This window comes from Syngnathus typhle, linkage group LG15 (genome assembly GCF_033458585.1).
Source record: "Syngnathus typhle isolate RoL2023-S1 ecotype Sweden linkage group LG15, RoL_Styp_1.0, whole genome shotgun sequence".
NCBI lineage: Eukaryota > Metazoa > Chordata > Actinopteri > Syngnathiformes > Syngnathidae > Syngnathus > Syngnathus typhle.
In genome coordinates this window covers 369,720-397,403 of record NC_083752.1, presented here as the reverse complement: position 1 = coordinate 397,403, position 27,684 = coordinate 369,720, and the positions used below count along the sequence as shown (strand labels likewise).

At 42.7% G+C, this 27,684-nt stretch overlaps 1 long non-coding RNA gene across 1 annotated transcript; it reads right to left on the bottom strand.

The window, feature by feature from the left end:
- Positions 1 to 474: 474 nt before the first annotated feature.
- On the bottom strand, positions 475 to 27,445 carry LOC133168058 (uncharacterized). The gene is made up of 3 exons (XR_009718145.1): positions 27,183 to 27,445; positions 11,109 to 11,172; positions 475 to 1,293 (listed from the first exon to the last, which is right to left on the bottom strand). It is a non-coding gene; the product is annotated as an uncharacterized LOC133168058 (long non-coding RNA).
- Positions 27,446 to 27,684: the final 239 nt, after the last annotated feature.

Below are 27,684 nucleotides of genomic sequence, written 5' to 3'. Positions count from 1 at the left end.
CTATATTGCTTCTGCCAATCACAACAATTGCTCTATGCTGAGATGACTCACAGCATTGGTGGCCAGACTGGCTCATGGGCTTAATGGCTCTGCGTACTGGTGAGGCCAGCCAGCCAGCCAGCCTAGGGAGGGAGGAGGGCCGCAGGTTTTTCTCGAAAGCGCTGGAACATTTGAATGCAGCGCAGCGTCTGTTGTTGCAAATGGGGAGGTGCCTGCTACTTTTCCCAGCAGCCCTTGGGCCGCTGACAGGGAGATGGATGATATCTGCAGCCTGGCCGCATTGCCTCCCTCATTGCGCACACTCAGAAAATATGAGTTCTTGTCTTATACAGCTCATGCTGCCTGTGGCAACAAAGCCAATATCTTACATATCATGGGGGAATGAAGATTGTTTTGAGAGGAAATTGGCGGATTCCTCCTTTGTTTGTTTTAAAATGCCACATTACATATGTACACACAGAAAGCCAGAAAACCTTCTCTTTTGCCATCTGTTTATTTAGGGTACAAATCACATAGTGGAAAGCTCTGCAAGACAAAATACACATTTAGGAAAACCTACCTGACACAGCACATAGTGAGAAAATACAGATATTCTTACGCAGATGAAATATAAGAGTTGGATCAAAAATGGTTTTCCTTTATACTGAGTAGCTACTGTCACTCAGTATACACTAATATTGATCTATTTGTAAAGTTGACATTTTGAAAAGGAAATTTGTTACAGCAGCAGAATTTAAAAAAATGTCAAAGAAAATATATGCACAAATTCCAGTTAACCAGTACAATCAAATAAAATCCATTTTTATTTCTATGGCACTTTCTCAGAATAAAATCTGACAATGACAGTAGCAAGATTTGCTTTTTCTGTAGCTCCTTTTCAGGGACTTTTACCCTTTTTAATGAATGTTAAAACAACCCAACTTACTGTCATTAAATTTGTAGGGCGAGATGCTTTTTACTGCTAACATCAAACGGCAGCACTCACAAAATGGTGGCCAGTTAATGTACACAGGCCAGGAAAGTGTAACCATGCTTTTCTGCCCTCCAGTCTCACGCCCAACTCTCTGTGTCTTTGTCCTCACCTGCTTTCCATTGCACTATTGATGTTTCTGCAGTTACCCCCCCCCCCCCCCCCATCCATCCAGCGGTTTTATCACCTTAGCAACAGTCGCTGCATACTGATGCGGAGCTTGGGGGGTTTGAGACGCACGCGGGTGGCGCTGGCTGGACTGTCTCCTCCACTTCACTTCAAACCTGACCACTTTCACTTGCATCTTCCTCCTCCTCCTCATTCTGAAAGAATGAAAAGAAGTCAAAGATGTTACTTAGAAGATGGGAGAAATGTTGAGAGGACGGCGCTGGAGGAGGAAGGGCACTGTCATCTATCATTGTTTTAAGTGACTGCTGTGGGACAGAGCGAGGCCAGAAGGTCGTTCGGTCTCTTCATGTACACAGCGGGCACCTGAGCCGCTTCCAAATGACTCGGGCCTCATTATCTCATGCAGACTTGCAGCAGTCTGACTTTTATTCACTTATCGAAATCCGAGTACATGGACAATCAAGAGGGTCCTACACCCAACAGAGAGCCACCAAGAGTTGCATCTTACCTGTGACCCACAAAGAAGGACAAGCCTTGTGTGGTATAGACGAAAACAAATTGAGCAAATGTGTAAAAAAAAAAAAAAAAAGATCACATATAGAAGTTGCATTTTTGGAAAAGCTGCAAAAAAAACTACTTTGTAATATTGGGTACTGTGCATTGTGGTCACTATATCCATGATTGCCATGTAGTGGTGAATGGTGGGATTACAACTCCTAATTACAGACATATTTGCAATTTGACACCCACAGATTTGCAGTGACCGATTTTTCTTTCCTTTTTGAAAATATTTTGTTAACTTTTTTCAATTCTTGCAGTCCACACAGTTGACAACACAGAAATCATTTTACGGTCATGACCAGCTTTCGTCCACACTCGTTGGAGGGATTCAATTGTATCATGCACATGAGAATCTGTACGAAATAAATAACGTCTATCTGCTGGCAAATGGATTACATTTCTTCTCCCATAGCAACAATGCCACGGCAGTTGTAGGTCACATTCGAATCTCGGTCACAGGATAGCCAACCTAGAAGACAGAGGACAATTATCCCAGCCCGTTACGGTTCAATAAGTCCATCAAGCCGCAAGCCCGATACCGAGTTTCCCTGGCAACGCCTCTCAGGTAAATCACAGATGGGCTTGATGAGAGAAGAAGGGGAGGGAGGGAGGTTGGGAGGGAGGGAGGGAGGGAGGGAGGCAGCAGGGCCCGCAGGACCAAGGGGGGAATTGCACACCCAAGAAATCCACCTTGAGAGCATCCATGCTGAGACAAGTGACTCAGAAGGCACAAGGTCTTCTCTATTTAGGCTTAGTTGTCAATCACATCTTACTAGTGAGAGTCCTCGACTTCATCTCTCAACTGTCCTTTCGCTTTAAACACTGCTCACTGTAATCTAAGAAGAATCTAGGGAGGAACTTTGTCTTGGATGCATTTAGCCAATACAATTACAGGGGGCTACCATTTATAATCTTTATTGAATTGCAAACTAAATTGGCTTAAGAGGCGGAGCTGGTGGTAAAATGTCTGAATGTTGTCGTGCAGGTGCATCAGTGTGTGTGTGTGTGTGTGTTCAGGTGACTGTCTGGCCTCCTGCCGCAGTGTCTGGAAATTCAGACACTCCCCCCCAAAAGCGCCCCCTCTTCTTTCTCGACGCGGCACTGCTATGAAGCATACCTGCCGACCCCCTCTTCTTCCTCCTCCTCCTCCTTCTCCTCCTCATTCCACCCTGCTGCGATAAGCGATCCACTAAACACATGCGGTTTCACCAAACAACAAAACCTGGAAAAATAAATAAAAATAGCAAAGGGGAAATCATCCTTCTCAGACACTTATCTCATTACATCTGTCAGCCCTCGATTGTAACAAAGTGGATAAAACATGAATCTGTCCTTCTTAGCAATGTGGCGAGGTGTTGTGCGACACGACCGCCTCGGAACAATGCAGCCTAATCTCCAGCCGTCAGCTCTACTGTTCCGTTTATTCAAGGGCTGGAATGAGTCCTCTTCCTTTGTCATATTTCTCTTCAGCTTTTGGCCATTTTTAATGAAAATATATTATTATTATTATTATCAAATAGCCAATTAAAACAAACGAATAATACAGCAGATCTTAATACAGTCATCTTTAACCTGATCGGAGTTCCATTTTTAATACACAAGGCCATCTTCTGTGACTATTGATATAATGAGGCAGTGACCTGTTTTTCGAAATGAAAAAAGATTCTCTATTTGACAAATGTGTATTAGTGAAAGTGCACACAAAACACTCAATGGTGATTAAAGGAAGTACAAAGAAAGCAAATGAGCTAACCTTTTGAGCTTTTATTTCTTCTTCTTCTTCTTTCCACCCGCGGTACGTCGGAGAAAGAGTTTGACTTTCAACTAAGTTGTAATCCCCAGCGTATTGCATTTACAAACTAGCCGGGGGCTGATTTTTACAAGGTGATTTTTATTTAGGGGATACTTGGCAGAAGCTTTGTTACCATCGGGCAAGTTGCCTTGCCGCTGATGATTTCATGGCTTGGGTGCCGCGTGGTGTCAGACAAACCCTAATAAAAGCGTCTGGCTCTTTTGTGGCCAGGCACCAGCTCCGACCGCTCGGCACTTGTCGCACTGTGCCTGGCTGTTTGGTATTCATGGAGCATGGTGTCCCTTCAGCTGTTGCTGGGGGGGCTCTGTAGCACAGACACTGTCTGATCATTTGGCATCGCCCGTGAAACCAAATGGGAAAAAACATAATTAGGGAGACAAAGAGATGGAGAGAAGGGGATTGGATTGACAGATTTGAAAAAGTGTTTGGGGCTGCATTTTTAATGTGCATTAAAAAAATAATAAAAAAAAAGGTCAGCCTGAGGAGTCGTCAAATCGGGTCAAGGTATAAATGATGAATTACTTCACACCTTTGAACAGCTGTGATGTTTTTTTCCCCATTACACCTCATTTATAATAATGACGGGATGTCCATAAGAGGCCAATTCAATGTATTCATGCTCATTTTCTAGACAGGCCTTCCACATTACAGCTCCGGTTTAAATGTGGATTTATAGAAAGTTGCTTTTGACAAAAATCACACTTTAAGCTTTGCTACATATTAAATTGCCACTCACGATGAACATTAGTGTTTTTGTTTTAATAGTACAAAAATAACCTTACAACTTACGTAGAGGTGTAAAATCTATAGCAGCAACTGTTTTTATGAGAAATATAAAAAGGCTTAATCTAAAAAAAAAAAAAAAATGCAGTGCAACCTAAAGGAACTTCTTCTAATGCTTGAGGAAAACACACTGATTTATTACGATGACAAAAAAGAGCAGCGGATGTGCCAGAACGAAGACACGAGAAAAGCACAGCTATTGGCTAAGTCTCGGCATTTCTACGCTGTGCTGTCAGGGCCGGTCTGGGGTGTGGTGCTGTTCTTCCGTTCCTAATCTTTAATATATTTTCCTTGCACCGCAAGGTTGAAAAAATTGGGTGTATAGTCATTGGCTGACAACCAGTACAGGGTGTGCCCCGCCTCTCGCTCAAAACTAGACTTCAGCATGCCCTGGTGAGGATAAAGTGCTACAGAAAATGACGTGGTTCCCCCCCCCCCCCCCCCCCCAAGTGTACAACAATCCAGCAGACATGCACATTCCAGAGATCACGCTGTCCTTTTCTCGTACAAGATCATATTTCATTGTGTATTTTGGCCAGCGCCTGAAAGTCGATTGTGCCCTCCGCCCGCGTCCCAAGAGCCTAACCCGTGATTTTTTATCAAGAGAGCTCACAAGTTAGGGTCTCAGGGAGCAGGTGAAGTACGACAGAGTCTACCGAGGAGCTGCAGTCACCTTTTTTTCTTGCTCAGCTTATAGTCATCCGCTTTCCAAATACTGAGACTGAGAATTAGCCTGATGCAAATTTATTTTCCTTCCGGAGACTTAAAAAAAAAAAAAAGACTCAGCATAACTTGTCCAGGGGGTTGAGCGTGATTCTTCATAATGACAGACATGCAATTGCTTCCGCATGCAAAATATAACAAAAGACAAATCAGCATCAACAACAAAGAAAGACAAACGGGTTACATTTGTTGCCGACGACGTACGCGGTGACAAAAATCATGGTTCTAATTTCACCAAGCAGACGTTCGGACAAACCCACAAGCCTGGCTCTGTGCAGCTAGCCTTTGTGTTTGAAAAAGGAAAAGCCTTGCAGCCCTGCAGCCCTGCAGCCCTGCAGCCCTGCAGCCAGCCAAGCCGCCTTTTTGTCCTCCTCGGCCGGATCCACTGATCATCAGTCTGCATTTGTCGCCGCTAGGACGGCATGACCTGGACCTGCTCACCTTGACTAATCGCATTTCCAAATAATAATCATATATGCTCGGTTCTGTTCGGAAGCTGCTCTAGATGACGGCAACCAAAATAATAATAATAATAAAAAGAAAAAGGAGTTTCACAGCTTCCCACTGTGTCGCCATCGTGAGAAAGCATGGCACACAATCAATTGGCACCAGCAACCACCAAAATAAACACACACTACCAACCTATAAATAGATGTGAGAAAATGGCAAATTACAGATAAATAATAGAGACATAATATCATGTACATCTGACCCTCCCCGTTCCTACCCCATCCCATCCAGACCCCCAGCTCCTCCCCCTCAGAGAAAAAAACCCAAAACCAAATCAAATAGATGTCTGACTGTCTCCTCTCTGGGGAAGGCCGAGCAAAGTGCAAGCTTCCGGAAATGAACGCTCTGCGCTCAACAACACGTAGCCTGGCACACTCACTCTTCTGCCCGCCCGCCCGCCTGCCACCGACTTTGCCTTTTTTCCATCCTCCTTTGTGCTGGAGATGAGGAAGGGATGCGGCGGCACAAGGAGTTAGACGAGGGCACGAGGGGGCTGAGGTGTCTGGGGCAAGTGGCCACCAGATGCAGGTCAGTGAGGTGGGAACTCCCCTCCCCTCCCCTCCCCCCCCCTCTGCAGCATGACTCCGTCGCAGTTGTTGCATTATCAGCTCCATCTCAGTGCCTTCACCAACACCACCACCTCTACCAAGCAATCAGCGCTCCGCCTCTCTGCTCCAGACACTGGGGCGGGCAGCAGACATGTCATGACACTCAGAAGCGCCCCACTTTCACATTTCCATCTCTTGCGACTAGCATCCGACAAGACGAGCTCCCGTCACAGAATTCAAAATAAAAAAGGCAAAAACGTTTGTCTCCAGCTGCTCCTGCCTGCCGCCGCCGCCGCAATCAATCCCCCCCTCCTTCCCCATTTGACCTGCGCTCCCCAAAGCCTAACTCTCCATCCTCCACTGCCTTCCTTCCACTTCTTGCCCCCCCTCCCATGATGACTCCAGGTCTGTACCTGTCTGCTTGTCTCTGCTGTCTGCAGCTGCTTGCCCAAAGTGAGCTACTGCAGCAGGAGTCTGCAGCGACAGCCCTTGCTCTTTCTCTCGCTCCCTCTCTCTCTTACACACAAACACACACACACACACACACACCCAGCCTTTGCTGGTGAACACGTTCCACCCTATGCTGATCAATTTCTTCTCTTTTCCAGCCGTGCTCAGACAAACACATACTGCAGCAAAACTGTCTGCCCGCGGAATGGCGGTGCTGGTCGGGTAGGGGGGGGGGCACACTTAGGGAATTGCATGGTCTGGTACCACCAAGCCTTATCTATCACGCACAAACACTATTAAGCAGATATTGCATATATAATTGAGAGCAAACTGTCATCTGAGAAAACATATGACACAAGTGGCAGACACAACAAACACACATGTGAGATAGTCACACACACATATTGAATTGCGGACGAAGCAAAATGGAGCGCTGCAATCTCCTGTACGAACAAATATCATCGATATACTCATATAAATGAATGTATATTATGTTAAAAACGCTCACATGACGTTCAAACGACATCTGCCCTCGACAGCCTGTCCGACCGAGTCTCTGACTTGAATTGCTTTCAATACCCTTGATAGATTTGGGCTATGACCCCCCGTGACATCGAGGGGGCAGGGAATGCGATCTGCTGCAAATGTTATCGTTGATTGATCATGCCCTTAAATAAGAACGGAAAACAACAGCGCCACTTTATACTCAAATTAGAAAATGGCCGACAAAATGGAGCCGCGCTTGTGTGCGGAAACTACGGAAAAACCGACGGCGGGCCAAGTGCAGAAGAGGCGGACAAGGAAATCCTGCAGCCAATGTCAAAACCGTGGCCAGGTTGAAGTCTATAGGAGGGGGGATGGTTCCCAGATTGGCTCGCCGATAGCGGCGGTGGCGCAGAAAGGGAGGGAGGGTTGGGAGGGAGGGGGGTTGCGATGCGACTTGCTAAAGCCGGCGGGGGCCAGCAGGCGACCGTATAGGTGATCAATCAGCTCCATTACAGCAGTGACACTGCAGAGTCTGGAGCTTGGCTACGACCCGCCCATCACCCCTCCAAGTACACAGGCAAACATTAGCCGCTTCTTTTTTCTAGTCTAGACTGCAAATAGCAAGCATTTGAAAATGCCTTGCAAGAGACAATAGCGTGCAGTGACAGAGGAGCCATCCAGTTGCCGTTTCACACAGCAGACATTTTTAGATCCGTTTCAACTGCACTGGGAGGGAGCGTTTCAAAGCCTTTCCGAAAATAGGACAGCTTGTTTTGTAATTCTTGCACCTACTATGAACCCACATTACACTAGCGCACTTGCACTGTTGTTGTTTTTTTTTGCTTAACAATTAGTGCTTCGCCATCGCTCCAAGTATCCAGATGATTCTTTTTTATAAATCATGTCAGCGAATTTAGAGGATGATGGCGTATAAGGGGGGAAGGGACTAGGAGACAAAGTGTTGCGCAACGCCTTCCCAGCCAGCCAGCCAGCCAGCCGGCTCGGTCCACCAGCGGGACATTAATGACCATCATGTCTTGTCACACTAGCTGTCGGGCCAGTCAGCAAATCTTGCCCTTGTCCCTGCCCTTCTCCAATCAATGCCATTGATTTGTCCCAGGGGTCAAGGGGCAAAAGCGTATCAATAGGAGAAGAGTGGCTGATGCAGCATTCACAGAGGGGCCGACTCCAGACAGATCGATGACCCCCCCCCCCCCCCCCGTCGTCGTCTGCCGTTGGCGTGTTATGTTTATTCATTTGCCATTTACGTGACCGCGTCCAGAGAATATGGGAAGAGGAGCTCGGACAATGCTGCAGCGGACATCTTTCATTTCTTATTGTATAGTGATTTTAATCAGGGAGTTTATACAAGTGTCTAGCCGGTGATCCCGCTTTCCTCGAGTCATGCAATTTGTTGCTAAGGTCTGCTCGTCTGTGACGTCAACAACTTTGAACCAATGGCTGTGAAAAGTGTGTTTAAAGACACAAGCAACGCTCCAGGAAAAAACAGCTCAATTTGGCACGTGGCATTATTTTATACGGCTTGCAATATTTGATTGGGTTCTCTTTGAAAGTACACAAGTTGTTCTCCCTTGAAATTGCAATTATTTTGTTGATCATGTGGGAAAGTAACTTCACACAAGGGACACATGGGTTTGCGGAATGGAGCATTTTCAGATTGGGACAGGCCGTTGCGTGGCTTTGTTCGCCATCTGAACAACGGGCAGACCATTTTTTTTGCATGCATGTTTTTTTTTTATAGTTAAGGAAAACGAATGAAGTCACTAAAATTGAAATAGTCATATGAACACAAAGTAAAAGTGCTTTTAAAAAAATGAAAACAAATATTAGTGGCCTCTTTGATTTGACAAATAAAGCCAGAACAACAACAAAAATCTACTAAAATGAAGCATTTAACAACAACAAAAGCTTCATCTAATTTAAAGAAAAGTCAAAACAAAGTAAAAACTATTTCAAACTTCCAACATTACATCTGGCCACTTGAGGGCAACCACAACTAGCATCACCCATGAGTTTAAGACAGAGTGGAGTTTTTTTTTTTTGTCTTACACCTTCTAAATGCATCCCGGCGTAGTCATTTCACTCTTTATTAAATGGATATTTTAAATAACGGAAGAACCTTGAGGTTCTGCGTCGACGGACCTCTCAAAGGAGCTATTATGGCAGCCAATAGGAGGAAAAATGCTCATCTTGAAACATCTCTATCTAATCCCATCATTTATTTGTTCAACCATGCCAGAAACGAAGGCCCAGCTGGAAGGCGGGACTTATAGATGTGCTGCGAGGGCATTTGGACAAGAGAATGCTGAGACAGCATGATTCCAAGCACAGATCATTTGCTCCTCACATCTGGAGGGAAAACTAAGTCATACATACATACATACTATATAATACTGTATGTGCACTCCAATTACCGTTCCTTGCTAAGAAAAACAGGAGAGACTACAGAGACCATTAAAGGGGGCCTCGGGTTCCTCTTTGTGTTTCAAGCAGCAGGTGTCGGAAAAGTTAGAGCGGGGATAATTATCTTGCAGCAGCAGCCCAGCGTTTGTAGCAACGTCTCTTTCTGATCCTTCAATGTTGGCTCTTCCTATCGTAAAGCAAAATTCACCAAGCGTTTGGGCACACACTAATAAGGAGAGTGAGCTGGATTTGAGAGCATCCTGAGACAGGTTCATTCCATTCTTCTGAGCAAAATAGCTTCATAGCAGACAAAATGAGTTCTCCGTGCGCTAATAAATAGGATCTGAAGTTATGTGGTGATTTCACTGAACTTTTAATATGTATAGTTTTTATATTTTAATTATATCTATATTTTGTATTTTATTTGAGAATATATAAATTTTACGTTCTATTTTTTATCATATTTATAATATAGTTTTATATTTTTTTTATTTGAAGCTTAAATAAATGGTAATATACTGTGGAGTTTGTTGAATGATATTTCAATAGTGCGTCAAGAGGCCTCCACTAAATCCTCCACCCACATGAAGTTGAGAGAATAAACGTCTCTGGTCACTTTCTTAGTTATTGTTTTTTGTTTTTTCCAAGGCAATGTATGATCATATAGGGAAAAGGGCTCAGGTTGCCAGGGAACTACCAGGATCATATTCATAGAATCCCTTTTGGCTTTTCAGTGCTGCAACTGGATCACCAGCAGGCATGTTAGTGTAACTTCATATATACTAATCACTGCTGAGGTCAAATTGCTCCTTCCAAGGTAAGAGACCCGGGTCACACTTGCCTCTTGCTATCCTTGTAACTGTAGCAAATCATGTTTTGCCATATCTTGGTATTGGCGCCATTACTTGATTTTATATGATACAATAACATATTGTCCAATATTGACAATATTGTAAGTGACAAGTACAAAAAAAACAGGTACCCTCGCTATAATGATATATTGATATAATGAATAATAAACGAAATATACAAAAAAAAAAGCATCAAGCCGTACGCATGTGTGGGGTCGATATAGCGTGAATACTCGGACTAACCACAATGCACTTAGTCGTCTAAAAATACTGGCCATCGACCACAGCTAAAGGTCAAGTCTATCATGAAAGGAAAGCGCTGAGATTTGTAAAGTGCAGCATTGGAGACGGACCACTGCCGTATTATGGACATTCTGAAGTCATACGTGTACTCCAAGGAAAGCTAGAAGGTTGTACAGTTAACTCCCAGGGTATAATTCTAAACCATACAACCTACTACCTCAACCCGGATGCACACATTTTCTTCAATGACCCCACTTTAAACTTTACACAGCGCCATCATGCTCGAAATACTATGTGAACATGAATCCAATGTATGTACTGCAGAATTACAGAACAATATGCAATAAAGCAAGAAAAAAAAAAAAAAGACGACGTTCACACCACAATGACAGAGACCCACAGAGGCGAGCTTGTGCTGTCAGATTTGCCACAAGATCGGATCTACGGGTTTGCGCCACATGGTTATATAGCCAAAGTAGCAAAACAGAGGCGCTGAGAATGGACTAACAACCTATTCACGGACCCGTTCAAAGTGAGGTCAACATTTCTTTAAGGGTTGATCCTAAACATGATCCCTGTTGGAATCATGAACGAGACAATAGCGGAAACCAACCTACCCTTCATGGATGTTTTCCTCAATCGCCTTTCTTTCTGGCCAGGGTTGTTTTGGACTTCAAGTCCCTAAAAAGGAGGGGATCAAAAAAAGCACATTGTTACTACTCCAAATGGCGCTCGTCACAACAGTTTTGTTTAGTCATTAGTACCATCATCGGAAAAATCAAATCAAACGTGGGTACAAGTAAAAATGAAGAAAACCAATTTCTGGGGCTAACCGACTTTGGTCGAATATGGTGCCAATGCGTTTCCCACAAATCCTTTGTTCTAACATCAATGAGTCGAATCCCTTACAAGCAGGCCACAAAACTGCTAGAATGGTCTCCTTTCTGAATGCCAGCGTGGTGAGAGGTTTATTCAACTTCGCCAAAACCGCAGAGAGCTGAGAGCGAGAGAAATGCCAGTGTAATCAAGCATGCCACGGTCAGCTACCATTAACTGTGCCAGTGCCAGAGAGCCACCCGCAATGGAATATTCCGACGGTCGCAGTGCGACAACACGAGAAGAGAGCAGACAATGAAATTGCCACAGTCTGATTTATTATCGGAATTCGTCCCAATACGAACGAGCAGCATGAAGTCATTTCAATTGCTTTAAAGTGAGCTGGGAAAATACATGCTCAGCTCAGCGGGGTCGCATCCGCCATTTTCTGAGTCACGACCCAGAACAGAGAAGAGAAAAGCTGCATATCAACTTTTTCTGCTAGCATCACTATCCACCCCCCGTGCACGCCTGCCTGCCCGCCTGCCGAATCTTGGCTAGAGAGATCTCATCATTTCCTACCAGAAAGCCATGCGCCCGCCGTATTCAGCGTACACTGTGAAGGCATCCTTTGTCTGAATCAAAATATTAGCCCCAGTCTGCCCCCCTCCCAAAAACTGCCACTGTCTTTTTCAGGAGTCATGACAACCCCAACATGGCACGCTGCCCACTACCCCGAGGAGGGTGGCGGGAAAGGCTAATGTGGTGTGGAGCTATTTTATTCTATTCTATAAGCCTTCTGCTTACTTAAGATTTCAGGTCAAATGCCATGTTTGTTTCATAACACAAAAAAGAAATTGAATTGCACCTCATTAGAAATATTTGGTAAACATACATGAAATGTTTTGTATCAAATGCATTCATGTTTCAATGTATTTTATAACGTGAAGATTTTATCGCAAAAGCAACCTCAGCGACAACTGCACAACTCTCATTCGATCAAAATAGTACTAGTTACCTACTGAATACTTCATTCAAAACCAGACATGACATAAATATGAAGAATGGACAGAATTTAGCGGTCAATTTGAGTGGCAAGTGGCATAAAAGAAACGGAATGGCTGGCTTTTGAGCCACACGCAATATATCGCGCTGGTCGAGCTGGTCTTGAAGTTGTGTCGGGCGCGTTGTATTTTTTTCAAAACTGTTGAAATTAAATCTATGCTGAGGCTAACCATGCAGTTGAGTGAGAACCCAGGCCAAAACTAATTGGAGGTTTTGCTCCAATTCAACTCAAGGACCCGTGTCTCACTAAAGAGCAACATAACCAACAGGGAAGGAATCACAGTCTGTTCCTGGAGCCTCACATATGTTGCTTGTCCCTCTCAATTTAACACCAAATTTTTGAGCATCTGTCATTTTTTGGTCACACTTTTTTGTCAGACGAAATGATGGTCCTCCAGCAAGAATTAACAGTTGACGCAAATTCATTCTTATTATTATATAGGCAGAAAATGCCAATGTTTTTGGATCGTATCCAACTTATTTGTTGTCACAATATACATCCCTAGTCCTCACTGATGCGTACATCAAGGCTAAAAAAACAGAGAGGGAGCCAAAACATTCTCCTTGGGGGGGTGAGGTTTGGGGGTCGTTTCATATCCTGAAAGGCCGCAGACCAGGGTTAAAGTTCAAATTACAATGGGGGGGAGCAGGGGTTAGGAGATCCCCCTTGGGATGGGATAAACCATTGCAAACCAGACAGGGGTGGAAAAATTAGACAGATTTTCCAACCTGGTCAGACATCATGTGATAGATGTATCAGTGGGGGAGGGAGGGAGAGAGACAAAAACTCATTTGGTTGTATACACACATCCAGTTCTTCACAAAATCAGCCATTTAAAATCTAGATCGAAAGAAAGCAAGGATCATCAACACTAAGCAAACTCTGTGACACACATCGTCGTTACTCTATTATGCTGGCGAAGCCAAAGTTAATTTGCCTGGTTATTCTCAAAAGGCAAACTAGTTCTTTTGGACCTAGCTCTTATCTCCCTTCATTAAATGTTGCCTTCGCAGGAAAGAAAAACAGTCAACATGTTCATCCCCGCACAACTTTTTATCGTTTGACTGAACACACATTAAATCACTGAAGATAATGCCATGCTGAAATATGAAAATGAGCTCAAATATTTGATGTGATTCACATCTTTGTTCCGCGTTTGTATAAACCGTGCTCAGCAACAAAAAGCCGCACACACACTTTTGTATTTCTTACTTAAAAAAGGATTTCTCACACAGGCAGCCATTGCACTAAAAGTCATAAGCAGGCGTGAGAGAAGGAGGAGTACTTGATGATTGCATGAATGCTCATTTGTACCTAGGAGGGTAAAAAGTGTGGGCAGATGTAGCTAATAAAGCAGGTGAGCTGCAGGTGAATCAGAATGGGCCGGCCTATTAGCTTTCGAAGCACTTTGTGAATAGAACAGCCAACATGCATCAAGAAATAAATCATGAATTCACCCTGCAGCATGCAAATTGGAATGTCAAGTGGTAGCATGTTCAAGTTATAGCAGTTGAGTTGGAATCTCGCCTCACTCACCCGTGAGTGACCCGGAAGAGGGTTAGCGCTACAAAATAGAACAAAAACAAATGATCTCCCAACATGGAAATCATTTTGGGAAGCCTTGAGCCAAAGTAGGAATTAGATCCTTGTGCTGGTGCCGTTAAGCCATCAGAACCATCAGCTCATAATTGTGCTTGTGTTTACATTCACATCTAATGTGGTGTTGGGAAATGGCAATTTCAGAGGTTTGTGTGGAACCTAATATCATGTAATTGCTTTCATTATTCACAGGATACAATCAAGCCCCTCGTCGGTAGTGATTTATAGCCTTGGAAATAAACACATCTGCTTATATATATATATGATATATTCAAAGCGTTACAATTTACCAATAAATGATCAAATCAAACAACCACTTTTTAATAATCAATGAAGAGTTATGAGGTGCTGGATCTTCTTTCTGCTAGCAATGATGGCAGACAGTGAAAAGAGGATGAGACAGAGTAGGGATTATATGGCTGCCTGGTGTTTCCAGCGGGGGTCCCCCCTGCTGGGCTACATGCTTCCAGCTCCCTTTGTCTGCTGTTAACCCTTTAAATGTGGCGGAAGAGCCCATTGAGGAATGTGTCACACACCGCAGGGGTGCTTTTTGTGGCCAGTAATGACCTCAAAGGTGTTACGGTGGATTGCCGCCGTGTTATCACGTCACGTTTTGTTTAAAAAAAAAAATGCTTCAAGTCAAATCCCAACCCAAATAAATAGAGTTCATTTTGTTTTCATTTACCATGGCCTGGATAATGGCCATGGTTTCAATAGGAGATAATAAAACAATAAAGCATTACAACACTAATGTGGGCTATGCAGGTTAAAACCGGGCGGTAATTTGCCATCACGCTTCAATTTAATACTGATGAGAGCTGGTGGAAGCGAATCAAGACACGCGGCACAAGAATTAAAAAAATATGTCAATAATTATTATGAAAATGTTATGGGGAGAAGTACGCATATAAAGTTTTCCAGTGACTGGATTTCTTCTAATAAATGGACTTTTGCTCTATTGTGATATCAGTTGTAGTTTTGGAGTTGACCATTCTTTGGTCTTACAATAGTTTGATTCATTTAGCAGTATGGGTCCAAAACTGCAATTCTGAAAAAGTCAATACATCTCAACTTAGCTTAGCCCATTGCCATTCATCACGTCGTCGCTAGCATTTAAAAGGCGTAACACACCAGTACCGAGCAGGCATTTCTGCACACGCCAAGTAAAAGCAAGCCTCTGAAAGAAAGTGCAATTATTCTGCCGGAACAGCACAAATGATTTATGATGTGGTCTTCTGAAACCAAAGCATCAAGCCAATGGCAAATTACCACTATAAAATAAACCATGATGTGAATTGGGTCAGCGAGTCCATAGCGCACCCAAAAAAAAATGTATTTATAAACGCTGCACGAAGCAAAAGGGGAATGAAGTCCAGAAAGCCAATTAATGTCCATCCACTGTCTTGATGAAGTTCTACAAAACGAGTGTCGAGTTAACACGAGCCTCTCTGATGAGCCTCGTGATTTTTGTACAATAAAAGCACGCCGATGATATCTGGAGATGAGTGCAGCGTTTGAATGCCAAGTAAGCCGAGATAACAGGTGAAAGGAAAACATCGGGGCCCTCAAAGCTACTCGGAGTTGGAAGCAAAACAGACGAGGCTTCGCCGCTTTCGTCGGAAACGGAGCCGATTGAGGATAACGTGATGTCATCCGCCGTGTTGGATAAACACCGCCAATGCCACACCTGAGTGAATGCAAAGAGCACACTAACGCTGCTTTTAAGTGCCTCAAGGTCAAGTTGGATTTTTTTTTTTCCCTCCCCAAACACACTCCTGCTCCCTCCTTCAAGCAAAACATCCTTTTTCAATTTGAGAGCACTCGATTCCTGCTCAAATTCAATTCACATGTCAGCAGGTTGTTGTTTTTTTTGTAAATTATAATTCAAGAGAATATTTTGGAGGAAATGAAACAAATGTGTTTTCTCCTAAATTGATACAATCCATTTTAATAATTACAAAATGATACAAATAAATAGGAGTAATCTGAAGCAAATCTCCATTTTTTCTTTTTAATCCAACATCAAAAGACTAATCGACAGCATTTGAAATCGAGCACAGTGGATTTTCCCGTGTTGAAATCTGCACTCGGATCAGACGTGGGAATTTCTGGCCGATGAATAAAAAGGGCTGCTTGTCTACACTGATCCGTCTCCCAGTTTCCAGCGCTTTTTTTTATGCTAAAGATTTGACAGTTGATTTGGATGCTTTGAAAGGGAATCTTGCACGTGTCGGCAGATTTTTAAAGCGACATCCTCATCGATTGCACGTGTGCGCATGTTCCAGCCCAACTGATCTCATGGCAAATGCAAACAGACACAGTGATGACACATTTGCCGCATGACTCTTGTGATGATGTATTTATCGGGTGGCTTTGAATTACTCAGATGAAAGATTAGCAAAATATCCACATTATTTTTTGAAATGATAATATATCAGAGTGCGGCGGTAATCGAATGCAGAGAAAGGGATGATCAAACACATCAGATAATATGTTTTGAACTCAATATCTTTTCAATCACATTGCAAATGGTTTCCTTCAGGGCAAAAAAAAAAAGAAAAGAAATAATATAAAAAAAATATATATCTTTCGTCGCATTTTTTCTATTTAACAAGATGTGAAAAAAACAAAAACGATCAAAGACGCCGTCGTCGGCTTTAGTTCGTATAAATTCTTCTCATGCTGTTTAATCCAGTCCCCTCAGCCCCCCCAAGCAGGTGAAGTCAGCCAGAGACTTTCCCACGGTCTAAGAGCAAATCCAGCACCCTGAGCCCTTCCTGAGGGCCGGCCGGTCGGCCAGCCGGCCATCTGTCCCTTCTGTTCCACCAGCAAATTCAACGTTCCAACACACGCCTGCCTGCCTCTGTGCTGAAAGGAAAGCCCAACACACCCATTCAAGTCGGCCCACATTGCTCGTAGCCAAACATCAACAAACACCAGGCGGGGTCTTGCAATAATTAGCCAGCTTGTTGTTTAACACAATATTATTCAAAATGGTAAAAAAAGGGCTTCGAGCGGGTTGGAGAGAAATTTCATGACGAGGATGTCCCTGCACCTCAACAAAGGACTTCCCCGTATAAACCTTGACCTTTGATCCCTGCGTTGGTAAATCATCAAACTTCCTCCGAGCAATTTTTCCTATTTCAAATTGAACTTGAGAAAAGGAAAAACACACATTTCTGCGCGTTGCACAAAAAAAACATCTGAAATATATTTTCTTTCTTTCTCAAGTCCATGCAAAGTGAAAAGCTCTCATTTCATTTCATTTCTCCTCCCTGATAAGGCGCTCCCTCCGCTCGGGCATTTTTTCCCAAATGCGTGACATTGCCTCTGTGGGAGCATGAGAACGGAGCTTTCTCAATTGTCGGGTCCCCATAGCCGGCCCGTAACCATGGAAGCAGATGCTTGCCCTCCCGGCCGGCCCTCCTTACCTCCTGTCGATCGCAGGCTGCCAGTGAAAAGGGGCTCTGCGTGTCTTTCTCCCGGCTCTGCCCGAACTTGCCCCACTCCTCAAAAGGAGCCATTGAACAGGTCACCGGTCTAGACTTGTTTGCACGGTCCAGGGAGCAGCCTTGATGTAACCCTTGCTCTCCTCTCTCTCTTTCTCTCTCTGCCTGCCTGCCTGCCTGCCACAGCAGCAGCAGCAGCAGCAGCAGCCGCCCAGCGACTGCTCTCAGGCGGAGGGGCGGCGGGGGGGACATCGGAGACGAGGCGCGTTTGAAAAGGAACCCCGTACGATTTGGCCATTGTGCTTTTTCATTCATCGATCGAATGAATATCGAACCTTCTGTCCCCGCGTGTGTGTGTGAAACGGATAGCTTAGCGAGCAGTCTGCCCTCCCTCCCTCCTCGCAGGGGCCCCGACTTGGTTGGGATGTTTTCTCCAAAAATGGAAAAACTTGATTTACCTATTCATTCATTTTTGTAGTATCTAAATTTGTCATTTATTCAGATTGGGTACCAAAAGTGCATTTGCTGCTTTTCATTTCTATAAAAGAATTGACTTAAGGTATTTTCTTCTTAAAATATCAAAAATGTTAATTGATTCATATCAATGAAACTATTTCGTGAATGTATATAATAGAATTAGGATTGTGCGGAAATGCCATTATAAAGACGACATAGACCTTTCATTTTGGGAAACAATAAATGTTTCCATTTTACTGCCATAACCTTTATTGCAATTGGAAACAATTAGAAAAAAGATCCAATCCATAGTATTTAGGCAAACTACTTGAAATGTTGCGATGAAGCAACTGGGGAAATTAAACACACAAGTGGGATGTAGCGTTTGGCAAAGGTGAGATGATCAAGGTCAACATATCAATATTGTTCAATCAAGCATAAAGCCGTGAATAACGTGACAATTTGATCAATACCATTTATAAATTAAAACTCATTTTCTAGTTAAATTGACATAAGATAGTATGGATTGAATTTTAATTCCAAAACCTGGGGAATTAATTCCATCACACCATTTACTAGCAGTTCTAATAACGTCAGTTTCATTTTTTTTTTTAGTTATTGTATTTATTCCTATTGATATAAAAATGATCCCCCCCAAATTCCAAGTCTATCAATAACAGAATAGCATTCTATGGAAAATGAAGTGGCTTTATGCAATGAAAATAAAAGTCTGAGAAGCGGCGGACGCTTTCCACTGTCTTGCATGTGACAGGGGCCAATTAAGGGGGCACAATGCCAGCAGAAAAAGAGCAAATTCAAAGGAAAGCAAAAGAAGCAGTCAAGGAAGAAGCTAATGCTATTGTGTTCGGCTGCCTCTACAGCGAGTAGCAGCTTTGGCGCTGAAAATCCGAGACAACTAACCCAATCAAGTGCAAAAACAACAGCGACAGACATTTTGTACAACACCAATGCCTTTTCAAATAATCATGATGACAACAGTCAAAATTGGAAATTTTGCAATCACAAATACATTTAAACTGTGTTAGCAAATAATTACAATGCCTTAAGAACCAAATTGTGGACTTGATTTTAATGATGCGAGTCTCTTAAATCTGTTTTGTGAGTTTTTACTAACCAAAATCCTCAAGTCTTATATTAAAAAAAAAAAAAAAAAAAAAAAACACCATCATTTGGAAATGCAAGCTTTTTATCAGCCAATGGTGTAAAGTTGAAGAACCCATACCTATAAAGATTAACAAGAGTGGAACACTAAAGTCGGTAATCCTGGGTTGCCATGACAACGCTAATGCCAGAGACAGTTGAATGACCCCAAAAAATGCTGTCTGCGAAACTTAAATGAAATTGTGTTCTTTGCAGGGCTTATGGTAAGCGAATTGATTAAAAAAAAAAAAAAAAGAAGACTCCCGTCTTCACGTATGGAACATTTGTGGATAAAGAGAGAAAGAACAGAGCTGCCAAATGTGACATACGACATGCCTCCGCCTCAGTCATCCTACCTGGAAACGCAGGAAGCCAAATGCAAAGTGGAACTGGGCAATGTCTGCTCTCTCACACATCATTACAATCCAGCCAAGCAAACAAAATACAAGACAAATTGCAAGCAATGAGATGTTCCAGTCACACTCCCAGCAAGCAAACTGTGACGACAAGGTGGAAGACACGCAGATGACATTTCTAGGGACTACTTCTTTTGCAATTCAAAGTGTACCAACACGTAAAAAAAAATTGTCTCTAAATAAGCATTGTGTTGACCGGCGGATATTAATGAAATCCTTCACGGGTCAAGGTCACAGATTCGGAATGAAATGGAGATTAGCCTTATAAATAATAAATACATTATCCAAATAAAAAATTAAACACAATCTTCAGCTTTTCCAAATTCCTGGTTAAGAAAAGTGATGTGAAATGTAATTAGCATTAGAGGTTCAATTGCATTTCCAGCAGACCTTTACTTAAAAAAAAAAAAAAAATCTCTTGCTGAAATAGTAAAAAGAAAATAATAATTGCCATGTCGTAAAAATGCAAAATGCCAAAGGTCAAATGAATCACGTCTATTACCTCGTTTTTGGTGTTTACGAAAACAATCGAAGATAAACAGCCTGGAAATCTCAGCAGCGTCTGTATGAGCCATCACGGCAGGGATTCCACCATCATGTCACCAGTCAAACATTGTGCTTTGGAAGGTGCTTCACAAGGTGAATTGCAACAAAGGCCCTACACCATAACCATTAGTCAAAGTGCTGTTTAATTAGGTGGAGAGCAACAAATCCTCCCTATTCAGTGCAATGTCAGAGTGGTGCTTTTTGCCATGTCAAAGCACCCCCCCCCCCCCCCCACGTCATAACACTAGAGGAGTGTCCCCTCCCTCGCTCACAAAAACGCACACTAATTCAGCTAAGGCCTGGCCGTGTTAACAAGTGATTGTCTTTTCAATAGCTGCTAATGGCGAGACAAAGCAGCACACACACACACACACTCGGGCCCTCCCCAAACACATTTTGCTTTTTATGGACTCACATTGGACGCTGACTTTTGGGAAGCGGAATTGTATTGGGGTCATATATTACTAAAAAAAATATATATACTATATATTAATTGTGTTTGGCAAAATGTAAATTTATTATAACTATTTTTTATTTTTTTTTAGTCTATTAAATAAGCTTAGCCACATGCTGGTGAGCACACAGTCATAAGTGAGTTTTGAATGCGGGTGTTGGACTCTAATAATGCCGACAGCATATCCACCGAAGCAAATCTTGTTTGATGGATCCCCGCTGCTATCCGAACACAGCAGACCGGTCGGTCTGGGAGGCCCTTTGTGGCAGAGACGCTCAAAGTAGGAAACACGCTCTCGTTTTACTAGCAATGGGAACCGGCTATACAATAACAATTTCCACACAACATAAAAGCAAATTATCGTCACCCAACCGTGGACTATGCACTCAATCACAATCCCCCCCCAAAAAAACATCGGATATATCGGTAATGTCCCAATGATGACCAAATTAAAATGAATCATTTTGACTCTTATTTTCTAAATTTGAGCAAATAGATTTATTCTAGGCATAACGACCTGTATGAGGCGTAATACAAACATTTTCAACCCATAATATTATTTGGCCATTGCATTTTTTTTTGTTGCACAAAAGAAACAAGTGGATAATATCCAAAGTGAAAATATGAGCATCTTCAGTTTGTTGGAGTTCCGCACAGTGCCTTTTGTAGCCAGCTCAGGCTGGCTCCAAACACTAGCAGCATTCATGACCGGATCAAGTTGATGTGAGATTCTGTCTCTCCTTTGCCCTCTATTTCCATATGAATACGGGCTATGCTAAAGAAAAAAAGCAGCAACGGAGATGGTTGCCCGTGGCAGCTGCCACAGGGTGAGAAAACACACGTTTGCCAGGAATGGCTCCGACTGACACCAAAACAATAGAAAAGTGACTCGGTCACGCAATGTCTTTTTGGATGGGCTCACGTTCAGCGACAGTCAAGGTCACCGCTGGCTTGCATCTCATGACAGCGTACAAATTGCATAGTCATATTTCAAATTCACTGAGGACAAATGACGACTTTGGTTGTTTCGGTGATTCATTCTAAAACGGTGCGTTTCATTCATCCATGTGACCTCCTGCAAGGCCCACAAAAAGAAAAGGCAACATTTTTAATCTAAATGAGAGAAAAGCAATACAATTCTGATTTTTAACTAAAAACTGCAGACCGGCTGATATAATTGAATTGGAGCCATAAATGAGGTATTCCAAAGTATTGCTTATTTTGTGCAAAAAAATGCATTTTTAAGAGAGCTTTTCTGTTCCAAAATAGTTCTACGAGAGTGAAATGAATTAAACTGAAACATGCATGGCATGATTGGACACAGTCAACATTTTGTTTTTGCTTGTAAATTGCATCCCCCAAAAAATCGACGTGAAAACAAAAATTGAATGAAAGAATTAAATTAAAATTAGAAAGCATCCCTGCCTTGGGCCTGGAAAATAGATCAAGAAAATCAAATCATAAAATGAAGAGTGCAATAAAATGTGGCTGAGAAAAATATACAGCAATTTGTTCAGCCTTGCAGCCGCCGTCAGGCCACTTTGGCCTGAAGTTACTTAGATCCTCCTCATGGCCTCCTGCTGCACACAGTAACAATGTCACAAGCTTCTATTGTTCCATTCCACTGCTTAGCCGGAGACAAACCTTTGTTCGCTGGATCTGTTTGAATGACGACTTAAAACCAAGAGCAACCAGGCAAAAAGGGGGCGGAGTAAAAGAGACAGCTAATTTCAGCCACTGAGCACCAGGAGACCAAAGCTTGCTGCAGTCACATTAGGAGGACCGATGCCTTCGCAACAGCTGGCAGACATACTAAAACCTCAATTCTTATTCACTGCTTGTTTTGTTTTGTTTTGTTTTGTTTTGTTTTGTTTTGTTTTGTTTTGTTTTGTTTTTTTCCTCGACTGCAGTGATGCCTGAAATAAAATAAGTCGGCCTGCTTCTTCACTAAGCAGCAGTGGAAGAAATGCTGAGATATATATATACATCTAGATATAGATATATATGTAGATGAACATATGTACTGCCGTGTGACAACATCTTGATTCAGTATGCCTGTGGTCATGTCTCCAAATGGAAGCCAGATGTGACAAATGAAAACATTCTAAGCTATCTATATTTTGCAAAATCTCTGAAATGCATGTATGAAAATATGCCAGAATTCCAAAAGCATGCCGGAGACACTGCTCATCATCCAAAGAGCATCATAATGGAGGCCGCAGCACGCTTTGGGGCTGTTTTTCTTTGCTTGGAACCGAGGAGAAGTCAATTATGTACCGCACATCTGGGGGGGGGGGAGGTGTCTGATAAGGGATTTGCACAGCTACTTACCAGTGCGTGTCTGCCTTCCCCATGCACCGACGGTCTCAACCAGTGCACCTAGTTAGTTGCACTATGTTTACTTGGTGGAAGTTGCCCATAGGTGCAGCAGGTATGCCTAATTACAGAACCCGGTTTATGCCACCCTCTTGTGTCCAAATCAAAGTATGCACCAAGAGGTCAATAACTAAATGAAAGCAAACCCTCATTTGGTGTTTGTTTATTGACGCCACAACTAATAATTTAATATGATTATAAAAAAATGTGACTCCTGTTTTGATCACCAAAGAGGGTGATACTACCCCGCAGCCCCCCCTCTAGCTCCACCACTGGTGCAGGCATGCAGCTCCTCCTACATCCCACTACCATGGTGATGGACGGGTGAGCTGCAGCCTATCCTCGCTGATTTTGGACAAAAGTCCGGGTCCACCCTGAGCCTGGACTGCTTGCCAGCCAATCACCAGCCAAATGCATTATGTAATGGAAAACCTGAAGCAGCTAAAGAAAACACAACAGGTCGCTCAAATCGGTTCTGTGTAACTCGGGCTTGGAGGAAAATGCCCACCCACATTGGTGATGTCACATTACGGAGTGAGACTGGACCCCCTGTATTATTTACATCGGTGATGTGTTAATTGATTTTTGCGTGATAAGACTGTGGTAGTGCCTAATGCAAATATTCATGACTAGAATTTTGAAAACTGTCGAATGCAATTTTGTACAATTTATTTAATAAAAGATAAACAATGAATTAAAAACAAAAAAAAGCTTTTATACAGTATTTTAAAGCCGTGCAAATTGGTTCTGTGAGCTTTAGAGATTTATGCAACTGTGAGTTTGCACCACTGTATTAGAGCATTAGGCAGCTCACAGTTGCAATGGAAATAGAAGCAAAGAGCAAACGATTGCACAAGGTTAGTTATCACAATAATGTCATCTACCCCCAACATGAAGGTTTGTAGTATCAAAGAAAAAAAAAAAAGACAAATTCTGGTTGAAGAGGAGAGGACAAAAAACAGTAGTGCACCCCACCCTCAATATTCATTGCTCCCGTTTAATTTATTTGGGGTGCATAATCCTTTCACTTTCAACAGCAGCAAATTTAACGCTCCCTAAGGTCTCAGTACCAGACTGGTCAATACAAAACCAGACACCTAATTACTGAGCACACCTCCTCCTTCTCCTCCCTTCTTCGCTCGCTCGCTCGCTCGGTGGCTCTTCTTCTTCTTCTCGCAGCTGTGGGCTTCATATACACAAGAGCAGCAGTCAGGCAGTATTAGGTTTCCACTTCCCAAGTCTGGCTTTAAAAGCCTGTCCCATAATGGCCCTTCAGTCACACAAACACGCATTGGGTTTCTCGCAAGAAGTAACGCACCACGTCCAACAACTGCATGGGAATATATTGACCATGTAAGAAGAGATTTCTTTGTCTCTCTCCATCGCACGGACATCTTGGGTGATTTTGCTTTCAGGCCAATGTGGAGTAACACTGACACAAGCAAAGTGTATGTTTGCAATTTTAAATTGCTAAGGCCTAGAATTAAGTCGAGTATCATTAAGACGCTGCAATTACGACTAATTGATGCCTTGTCGACAGGGTAATAAATTAGAGCCCAAAGTTGATGGCTGTTTAGCTAACAGAATACAGCTGACCTTTATCACAGCATCATCTACAACACTATGGTAAAAAAAAAATATTTATTTATGTGCTGATATTGCTGATTTGAAAATGAGATGATTAGAAAATGGTGTCGACATAATATGGCTTTATCACCTGAAAAAAAAAAAAGTAACTAACTACAAGCCAGGACGAACCTGCCGTGTCCTCACCAATAATTGAAAATGAATAATAATTGCAATATTGAGAAGCAAATTGCAACTACAATAGGAGCTCATTACATTTACAATCAAGTGAATCATGTTTTGAAGAAAAAAAAAAAATCACCAAATGTCTGGAGTTGAAATTTATAAGTATTTGAATGAGAACCCCGTAAAGGGTTAAGATCACTTCCCTCAGACAATGGGAAGAGTTAGCCCCTCAGTGACCCGAGAGGAACGTCCTTTGTCCCAGTGCAAATGTTTGCCGTTGCCCATTGTGTCCGCATTACGTGTCAAGCCCTCCTCAACCAGGGTTGCAACCCGCTGCCGCCGCCGCCGCCGCCGCCGCCGCTGCCCACACGGAAGAAAGAAATCCATACATACGTCTCACATCAACCCTAATTTACTGATGCTAAACAGGCCACGCCCACTTTACTAACCAATGAGCTTTTGTCAGCATCAACAAATTGCTTCTGATCTCTTGACCCAGCATAGGAAACTGCTTCGAAACAAAAGCATGTCATTTAAGAATCATCAGTAGTCGGTAAATATTTTGTGAAGATTGCTCAAATTTCTTGTGCAGCCACGTGATGTAAATAGTCATTTCGCAGGGTTCAAATTTGCAAAAACATTCTTCCTCTCATCAAGTGCATTCCTAGACATTTGATTGACATGGGCAAAATGTCTTCAGTTTGGTTTAGAATAATGATCACAATGATAAAAGCAACCTTCCAAACGAACAAATCTGAAACTGAATTTTACAGAACAAAATAAAAATGAACTATTGGAAAAATAATAATAATAACTAAAGACTGGTCCCCAGCCAACTGTATCAAGTCCTCTACAGTGGCTCAAATTTGTCTGAATATTTGCTGATGTTGCAATTAAAAGATTTCTCACTTGTTCACTCTGTGTCCATTTGCTACTTTCATCCTGAATGTCAGCTTAGTTATTCAGCAGCAGCAGCAGCAGCAGCAGGATCACAACTAATAAATCACAGCTCCTAAGTGAGCTTTTCCTTTCACTGCTTGCAAACAACAAGTGGGCTAATTTATAACCACACAAGCTATAATTGGCTGCAGAGGTCAAGCAGGTTATCTGACGACAACCAGCCATACAACAATACTAAAAAGTCTTCACCTTGCGCGGACACCATCTTAATAATAAGTTTGCCATATTATCAAAGGCCTTGATCAAAATAAACTCAATCCCAGGTGCTCGAGCTAATAGTGCAACATTTTGACAGTATGGCGAGACCTCATTATCAGCTCATAAGCGTCATTAGATTGCGACCCACTTGCTGAAAATAGAGAGCTACATTCCACTGCACTTAATTTGTGGATATTTTGAAATCAGCAGAGGTTGTGGGCAAAAATAAAAAGCCTTCCCTGGTTCTCACAAGTCTTAAAAATGCCTACAATATGTTGCTCTAATTGCACAACACGAGTGCCAAGACAAAATGATAGTTTGGAAGGACACCGAAATATCAGATTTCGGCAAGGTAAGGCCGTCGGGCCGCATCTGGCCTGTTCCCAGTTGGTGACCAGCACAGTCCAAATCAAATGTGTGGTGCTGTTATGTTGAAAGTATTTTTAGGGCGGTGAGAGCAAAAACATTGCTACTAAATATGGGTATTTTTAGCAGCACCATGTACACATTTTGCAACTTTTACAGTCTGTCAAGCAGCTATTGTTCAAAATAAAAACGACTGCGAGAATGCCAATAACGGTTCTCGTTTTTTTCCCATGGCACGTTGAGGGAAAACGGCGCCATGACGATTTGCCCTGCGAGTCAAACAAGGAGTTCTGTACGGTGCGTGTTGGCAGCTGGTGACAAAATGGGAGTTGAGGTTAAAAAATGGGAATAGTGCGCTTTATGTTAATATGTCTTGATATCATTTTAATGACTGGTTAAAGTTTTAATATCTTTATTTGCTACTTATAATAACAACACATATGTACAGTAGATGAAATACATCCATGAATTTTCTACAGTTGACAAATCAGAATAGCTCGGGGACATTTTCCCTCTTTGGAAAGTGTAGTTCCGTTTAGGTATCAGGTTCAAAGCCGTCAAAATAACACCTAATATATTGAGTCATAACTTGATTGACTATCATCTATGAAAAATTGAAAGATTGAGAAAGAAGGTGTTTGTTTGTTTCACGATAGCTTTATAATAAATCAAGAGCTACCAAAACAATCAACTCGCTGCTTTGATGACTTGTGGAACGCACAAAATGCAACCAAAAAGTTCACAACATTAGTTTGCGTTGGTTAGCTGGCCGACTGATTTCTTCCATATGAATAACCACAAGTCAACTGAATTTTTTTGATCATGTCAAGTTAAAAGTACAAGTTTCAGCCCCCCCCTCCATTCCCTTCCCTTCCCCCAGTCAGGCTCAAGTCCATCTCTTCTCTCGTTCTACCTTGACCCCCAAACCCTTCGAAACCTTCCCTTCCCTTCCCTTCAATTTAGAAGCAAACCACCATATGGTGAAAATGCATTTCCCCCAAAATCAACATTTTTCAAAGTGATGAACAAACTTTGAAAAGTGCTATAAAAGAACAAAGGAAAAAAGAAACACTTACCACACAGAGATGCCAATATCCCAAAGAGAGAAGGTAACATTTCCCTTTTGTCCGATACACCGTCCATTTTTCTTTCCATACGGCACCCCCACCCCCTTGGAGAGGCGGAAAGAAGAGAGTGAGAGCAAAAGAGGTAGAACCAGATGGGGGCGGGGGGTGTAGACATTAGTTCTGCTGCAGTGAGAGATGGAGGGGACTCTCGCAGCTGTGCACCCCCATCACTATCTGCTCAAATGCAACCCTCTCCACCATGAGGGACTGTGGCACCGTGGAAAGAAAAAAGGGGGGGGGGGGGGGGGATTTAACGGAAACAAAGTGATCCTCTTACAGCCCAGGGAAACTGAGCGAGACAAACAAGAGAGAGGGAGTATGAGAGAGAGAGAGAGAGAGAGGGAGAGAGGGAGCAGGGAAGCAACAAGCAGCGGGGAAGGAAACCACGTGAGCCACTTAGAAGGCCCAAGCGGAACGGCAGGTTCAAGTTTTTCGTGGGAGGGAACGCGCC